General features: G+C 44.0%; 1 protein-coding gene across 2 annotated transcripts in view; it reads right to left on the bottom strand.

Annotated features, from left to right (window-relative positions):
* The window catches only part of FOXN3 (forkhead box N3), a 403658-nt gene that overhangs the window by 299007 nt on the left and 97077 nt on the right, over positions 1 to 7574 (bottom strand). Inside the window, exon 1 of one of the 2 annotated variants that reach the window (XM_007471895.1) lies at positions 332 to 403. The exons of the other annotated variant lie outside the window; for it this stretch is intronic. The gene's annotated coding sequence lies outside the window, so the exon portion shown is untranslated. Of the gene's footprint in view, positions 1 to 331; positions 404 to 7574 lie in introns of those variants that run through there. 2 annotated transcript variants of the gene reach the window in all.

Here is a 7574-nt window from a genome sequence, read left to right as displayed (position 1 = left end):
AAGAAGACGCGGGAAAATAAAATAAAAAATAAGACGCGGAGGGGGCTTCCCTGGTGGCACAGGGGTTGAGAGTCCGCCTGCCGATGCAGGGGACACGGGTTCGTGCCCCAGTCCGGGAAGATCCCACATGCCGCGGAGCGGCTGGGCCCGTGAGCCAAGGCCACTGAGCCTGTGCGTCCGGAGCCTGTGCTCGGAGGAAGGGGGGGAGGATATCGATTGCTGGAGAAACAATCAATTTGGCATTTGCATTTAAATATAGCTTTGGTATTTCATTTATTCAGTGCAATCTCCATGAGGTGTAAGCCAGCTGGGGAAGGCAAAGCTTGGTTACCTGAGTCAGAATGGGTCCAGGAAACCGAGGTCAGCATCGCTCCAGTCACAGAAAGGACAGCGAGGCCTCCATGATCACGAGCACGCTGGTCTTCTAGGAGATGATGCGTCTAGTGGCTGGTGGAGAGGAGCAGGACGACGGGATTAGAGGAGGAGAGAGAACCCTCTCAACCACGGTGGGTGTCACCTCTGGCCTGACTCTCTAAAACATAAAATAATTCTTCAGCGAAAAAGTCAATTGCAACGGTACCTCTTTATTTCTTGGACAGTTATTGAAGCACCGGGTCTTTCGTGATGGAGTGTTCTTGAAACTGCCTCATGGGGCATAAAAGGACCCAGAGATTTGAAAATACATGCCATAGATATTATGAGGTTATCTTATTTTCCTATAGCTGCCATTGAGACATTTGTGAGATCATTTTAGTTTACTTCAGCTGCCACTGAAACACTTGTCTATATAAAGGAAAAACATCAGAGCACCAGGAAGCCTTCAAGGCCGCCGTTCCACCATGAGAACCAACCTTGATCCTCTGGGTAGACCAGGTATACAGGCTGCAAAGTCAATGACTCCCTAGTCTGTTGTTGTAAAATAAAATTACGCTGGCTCTATTCCTGGAGAAAAAGATGCCATCTAGCTAAAGCTCACAAAACGGGCTACAAGTTTGGAGGATACAGTTAACCTATAATCTTACAAAATAGAAAAGTTGGTACACGAGATAGATGGCATAATAATTTCTAACGGAAGATTTTTTTTGACCTACACATCAGGGAAGACACAGCAACAGGCTCTCTAATGAAAGGAACGGTGTGAGCCTATGAGCTTTAGTGTGAGAATGTTAGGAAATAAATTCATTCTATCAGGGGTTCTCAAACTGTGGTCCCTGGAAGGGCAGCATCGGTATCACCTGAGAATTTGTTGGAAACGCAGATTCTTGGCCCAACCCAAGATCTACTGAATCTGGAGGTGGGGCTCAGGGATCTGTTTTAACAAGCCCTCCAAGGGATACGGATACATCTTAAATCATTAATTTATCCACCCATCCAAAGACATTGAGTCCATTGTTAAAAAATAAAATTACCCTACTCTACTGCATGTTAAGCTTCAATTAAGGGCCAAGTATTGGGCTAGGGATTGGGGAGGGAAGAAGCGTCAGAGAGAGAAGATGATGAAATCCCTGCCCTTGAGAAATGTATTGTCCTCTATGGGAGATAAAACAGGTATACAGGCAACTCAAATACAGACCGTGTTATTTTCTCTAACAAAGAGTTAGAAGGTTTCAAAGGAGACATTTGTTTCTGATTGTTGTGGGGAGGCAGGTAAGGGAAAGCATCAAGACAATAGTAACGGGACTTGAGATCTGCACAGGATTTTGACAGGCGGGAATAGGGAAAAGCTGAAGCAAAGGCCCAGAGGTGAGAAAGCATGAGGGCTATTCAGGTACATGGAGGAACCAGGTCTGGCTGATATGTGAGAAACTTGGAGGGTGATCTCGGTGAGACATGGTTACTGCCAAGCACAGACACGTAAATGCTAGGGGCCCGTTGCTTCTCTTTCTTGTATGGAGACTACTTAGCAGCGCCTATGGCTTATGTTTAGAAACTGACATCTGATAAACCAGGTGATTTAATAATTTCTAAGTCTAGTCTGCTTTTCTGTACGTTTTGAACTGCTTTTTCTAGAGGGGAGCACCTCAGCTGCTTCAAGGATTAACTGCTGAAGGTTTGCCCTGGAGGAAGACACAAAAGAAAATTTCAAAGCAGGTGTAAGAATCCGGGTTGTCACAGTAGCCTCGGGCCATTCTGCAAAGGGGCAAAATGTTACCACACCTAAAAAGCCCCTGAAGGCACTGATGGTTTTAGCTTTATAAAATAACTCAAGTGGAGAGGGGTGTGCCTCAGTCAAAAGGAAAAGTTAAACCAGGGACTGGGAGAAATGGGTGTAGGGATCAAAGGGTACAGACTTCCAGTTATAAAGTAAGTCATGGAGATACAGGATGACTATAGTTAATAAGACCGTATTGCATATTTGAAAGTTGCCAAGAGAGTAGATCTTAAAAGTTCCCATCACAAGAAAAAAAAATTTTTTGTAACTATGTAAGGTGGTGGATGTCAACTCGACTTATTGCGGTAATCATTTTGCAACGTATACAAATATTGAATCATTGTGGTACACCTGAAACTAATAAAATTTTATGTCAATCACACCTCAATTTAAAAAATTAAAACATGCCCTAAAAAAGTTAAACTAATACTCAACACTTCTAATTAGGGAAAAAAACTACTTTTCATGATCAAGAAGGTATGGCTTTTGCTTCTAGAAAACTTACAGAAATAGAAGGCTTTATTTCCTGGTGCTGCTAGATGAATGATGAAAAACTGAAAATGTTTTTGATGTCATGTAAGGCTCTGATGGAAATGAAGCTGGATTCAGAATCCATTGTTCATCCCAGTTCTGCCATTTAGCCATCTGTGTCATTAAGGGCAAGGCACTCAACTTCCTAAACCTCAGTTTTTCATCCATCAAGAATTAGAGGGCTTCCCTGGTGGCACAGTGGTTGAGAGTCTGCCTGCCGACGCAGGGGACGCGGTTTGTGCCCCGGTCTGCGAGGATCCCACATGCCGCGGAGCGGCTGGGCCCGTGAGCCACGGCCGCTGAGCCTGCGCGTCCCGAGCCTGTGCTCCGCAACGGGAGAGGCCACAACAGTGAGAGGCCCGCGTACCGCAAAGAAAAAAAAAAAAGAATTAGAGACACTGACTTGTCCCACCTTTGAAATTTAAATAAGAAAACAGACAAGAAGTTGCTCTGAAAATTATAAGGTACAATATTACACAGGGGTATATTTTTATTGTATATATAATTATACTATCCTACTCACTGAGACACTTGGGTACTAATCAATACTTGTTACTGCATTGGCCTTTGAAAATATAAAAGTAAAATGTTTCTTATGCCCAGACTCTCCTTTTAAATATTTGCAGATAGAGCAGTTCTAAGGCACAAACTTGGCATCAACCAAACTGTCCTCCCAAGAAACATTTCAAGGTAAATTTTTTACTTCTAATTTTTTTTTTTAAACTTTTATTCCTCTGACCTCGCCAGAGCATCCAGATATCTTTCAGCAGCTCCTGGTGAGCACGACTCAGTCTGCAGCAACACAGACATATGACGGCGATAATTTATCATCTCTGCAGTAGTTTAGTCCCAGATGGACCATTTACTAATTTATTTCCATATGTAACTGGCAGAAAGATTAATCAGGCTTCCAGCTCAGAAACCTGAATTGTGCTTCATTCCCTTAACAGACTAACTCTGGACCAGAGGAAGTAAACCATTTACATAGAAAACCAAGAGTTTCTCTTAAAAAGCCTGTCGACCCTAGACACAGGCCTTTAAACACACACACACACACACACACACACACACACACACACACAAGGCCTGCTCCTTATGTCAACTTGTAGGGCTGGTTCTTTCTTTAGATACTAATGGACTTCCCATAGGAGCTGTGTCTGATAGAACTGCAGGCAGAAGTAATGCCAAATCAGGCCCAGTTGCAGCTACAGTCCCCTCCCTGTGTGCAAGCACGGGGTCTTGTATTTCTGAAACTGAACAGATCTTTTTGCCATGGTGCTACACCCAGCTGGCCGGCTGTGCAGTGCCCAGGCACTGGAAACTATGTGCTTTCTTTTTTCCACTCTTTTTAAGGGTCTGAACTTGACTGAATCCAGCAGCTGCCGTAGCTTCAGCAAGGCGATGGCTAATGAATTGTTAGCATTGCTCTCAGTCCCCTGAGTTCAACTCTCAGTTCTCTTTTGTTTTTAATTCTATCCCAGTGATATCAGCCTTGAGCAAAGAGTGGTTAATGGAATTATTGTTGGATGACGGTGTTTATAGACAGAAGGCCAGCCAATCCCAAAGCGGGGCAGAAAGGAAACTGACTGGTTATATCTTCAGTGGAACCCAAGGCCACAGCCAGGAAGGCTCAGGAGGCAGGACCACGTAGAGATATTACCGGCTGGATCCACACACCTGGGTCACTAAACAACCACGTGGCTTCGGAAAATTCACTTACCGGTTCAAGTTCACAATTCTCTCCTCTGTAATATGATTTTAGCTCCCTAAAGTTCCTTCTGGTTCTAAAATCTTTGATTCCATGAAGATGAAAAAAATATCAGCCAATCACCTGGTTTCCGTGTTTAGATGATGCCAAACAGCCAGAAGTTTGGAAGCATCCGAAAGTAGCTGAATTGGTCACGATGCTCGGTTCTATGACAGACATAGACTTAGGAATCTCAGTATCTAACAGTCCGTCTTTGAGGAGATTGTTCAATGATGTATATCTTTGCAAGTGTTTAAGAATTCAATGAAAAACAAGTTTGGAGTACTGTTCTAGGTATGGCAAAAGCTACAGAAGTACCTAAATCAGGGTCCTGTGTCGTTTTGTTTTGTTTTGTTTTGTTTTGTTTTGCTTTGTGGTACGCGGGTCTCCCACTGTCGTGGCCTCTCCCGTTGCGGAGCACAGGCTCCGGACGTGCAGGCTCAGCGGCCATGGCTCACGGGCCCAGCCGCTCCGCGGCATGTGCGATCTTCCCGGATCGGGGCACGAACCCGTGTCCCCTGCATTGACAGGCGGACTCTCAACCACTGCGCCACCAGGGAAGCCCGGTCCTGTGTCTTTGATACATTTACATCACAGTTCAGAAAAGATACAACTCATCCTAATATAGTGAAATAAGTGCTATAATTTGAAGACCAACTGTTATGGGAGCATGATGGAAAGGATGGAAAAATCATCCCAGTGAGGGTGACAGGGGGAGATCCGTAAGGTTTTTTGGAGGAATTGGAGTTGAAGCCAGGAAAGTGGGAGGAAAGGAATCTGGGCAGAGACAGCAGCAAGAGCAAAGGCCTAGAAACTTCCCCCACGAGGCCAGGATATAGTATTTATTACCCTAGGGCAGGCCCCGGGATGCTCAAGAAACAGACCTAGTGACAGAGAAGGCTGGAAAGGGACTAATGGTGGAAAGCCCTGGACACCAGCCTGGGGATTGGCTCTTACCCTGTGACCACTAAGAACCTTCAGAAACAACCAGGCAGTGGAGACTCTAAATGAGCTATGCCCAGGAAGTTTATTCTGGCAATTCTATTACCATTTACGATTGGTAATAAGATCAGTCTGTACCTTCATTTTTCTCTTATTCATTTCATGCTGCCACTATTTGGGAATCCCTCAAATTTACTTTTTTCCAAATCAATTTCCTGGCTCTTCAGATGGAAGCAATTGAGTTTCCTACAAGCACTGCCAGGATTTTACATTTGAATGACTGGTGCCGCCTAGGGCTTTATGTTTTGGTTTATGTGTTTTTCTATTTTTACGAAAGAGTTAACATACCATGGCCTAGACTGGTGTTTTCTGGAGATTTTTTTTTTTACACTGGAAAGTACTTTGGGACGATGAAAAAAATATATACAAACGTGTCAACTGTTGGAAGGGCTTGCACTCCCCAAACAGGCAAAAGTTGAACTATCATCCAAAGTAGTTCATTGGCACTTTTTTAATTTCCAGTTTCGGAGCTCAAGGGTAATGAACCCAAGGCTTCCAGGGCCCCTCAAATGTAATAGCAGAACATCAAGTAAACCCTCACACCAATAGTATTTGGTTTCTCTGCCTCGGAAGACCAAGCACAGGTGGCTTCCTGCAGCTGTCACAGAGAGAGGCTGCCCACCAGGGTACCCAGGGCCCGCCGGGCTGCTCAGGCCATGGGGGAGGGGGTCTGCAAGCTTGCCCTCCCGTCGGCCCCAAAGATGGGCTGGGGTCCCGAAACTACAGAGATGAGTGTGAGAATAGGCAGAGGGGCTCCCCGTCTGAGAAAGGAGCTGCCTTTAGTATGAGCCACCATAAAAAAAAAACAAAAACAGAAACAAAAACTCCCCTTAGAAGACACAGACTTCACTTCCAGTCTCTGGGTGGCTCAGGCTACAGATGGGCATCGCTGGGAGGTTTCAACACTAGTTTCACTTTGGATCAGCTTATTTAGAAGGCAAATCATATCTATCCACTAGGGTGTCAAACATTCTAGGGTCCCATCCCTGACTCACAACCCCAAATCTCTCCCAGCCCCCCACACCCCCAGGTGTGCAGGAAGCTTCCGAACCCCCTCCTCCCATAGGTGTTCTCTGAACATTCAATCAAATAATTACTGTGAAGAACACCGTGCAGTAGACGTGGGAGACAGTTCCCTGTGCACATAAAAAACAGTCTCACACATACAAGAGTTGCGTTTCTCATACCACTTTTTGTAAAAGTCCACCTATGGTCAGAAAACAAATCCTCCTCAAATGAATAGATTAGCTTAAATTACCATGCCATTTTACATTCTCTTTCCTGATACATAAATAATAAAACTGTAAGGTAAATGCAGGCTTACATTGAATAATGGGCATAAATAAAAATATTCTGCCATGGAAACCTCAGTATAAATTGAACTACAACATACTTGAAAGCTCCCGCAATCATAATGTGCACATCAAAATCCATTAACCTAATACCTAGGCTACTATTCACAAGCAGAGGTCTAGCCTGTAACTAAATACTCATTTGAACAATTCTCCTAAATTACTGTACAATTTGATTGCAAAGTCACACACTTACAAAGTCTATCATCTTTACTTGGGTGCTCTCTAACCAACACTCAAGTCTTACCAGGCTACAACGTGGCAGCATAATATAAACACACAGGACAGTAAATGGTACCAAAAAGTAGCAGCGAATGTGAAAGACAAACCAGGGTCATCCTGGCGAGAAGGGAGCTATTAACATAAGCATTCAGAAAGACAACGGAGCCCCAATTTCTCTTTAACTGCATATACCCAGTCAGCCTCTCTGCTCCTCACCTGATCATTTTCATATAAAAGCAATTTTAGAATGATACATTCAAATACCTTAGTTCCCATAAACTCAGCAGCAGTTAAAGATTCTGGTGCACATTGATTTGCTTTAAGACTCAGCTATTTTCAACCAAAGCTTACGTTCCTTACCCATCACTACCCGCCCTCCAAAAAATTAGCTTCACTGACAATATCCTTCTGAAATATGTCATCTACAAAAGCCATTTTCTTACCTTTGTAACTCACTCACATTTGTTTCATTTGATGATATTTACCCAAGCAAGGATAATTGTTTGACTGGAATCTTGCAACTTTCAACTTTGCCTAGATTTTGCTGTCATGAGGAAGGGGAATGCCG

The sequence above is a fragment of the Lipotes vexillifer genome, unplaced genomic scaffold (genome assembly GCF_000442215.2).
Source record: "Lipotes vexillifer unplaced genomic scaffold, Lipotes_vexillifer_v1.1 scaffold751, whole genome shotgun sequence".
Taxonomy (NCBI): domain Eukaryota; kingdom Metazoa; phylum Chordata; class Mammalia; order Artiodactyla; family Lipotidae; genus Lipotes; species Lipotes vexillifer.
The sequence above is the reverse complement of the archived record's forward strand: the minus strand, read 5'-3'. Positions and strand labels throughout refer to the sequence as shown.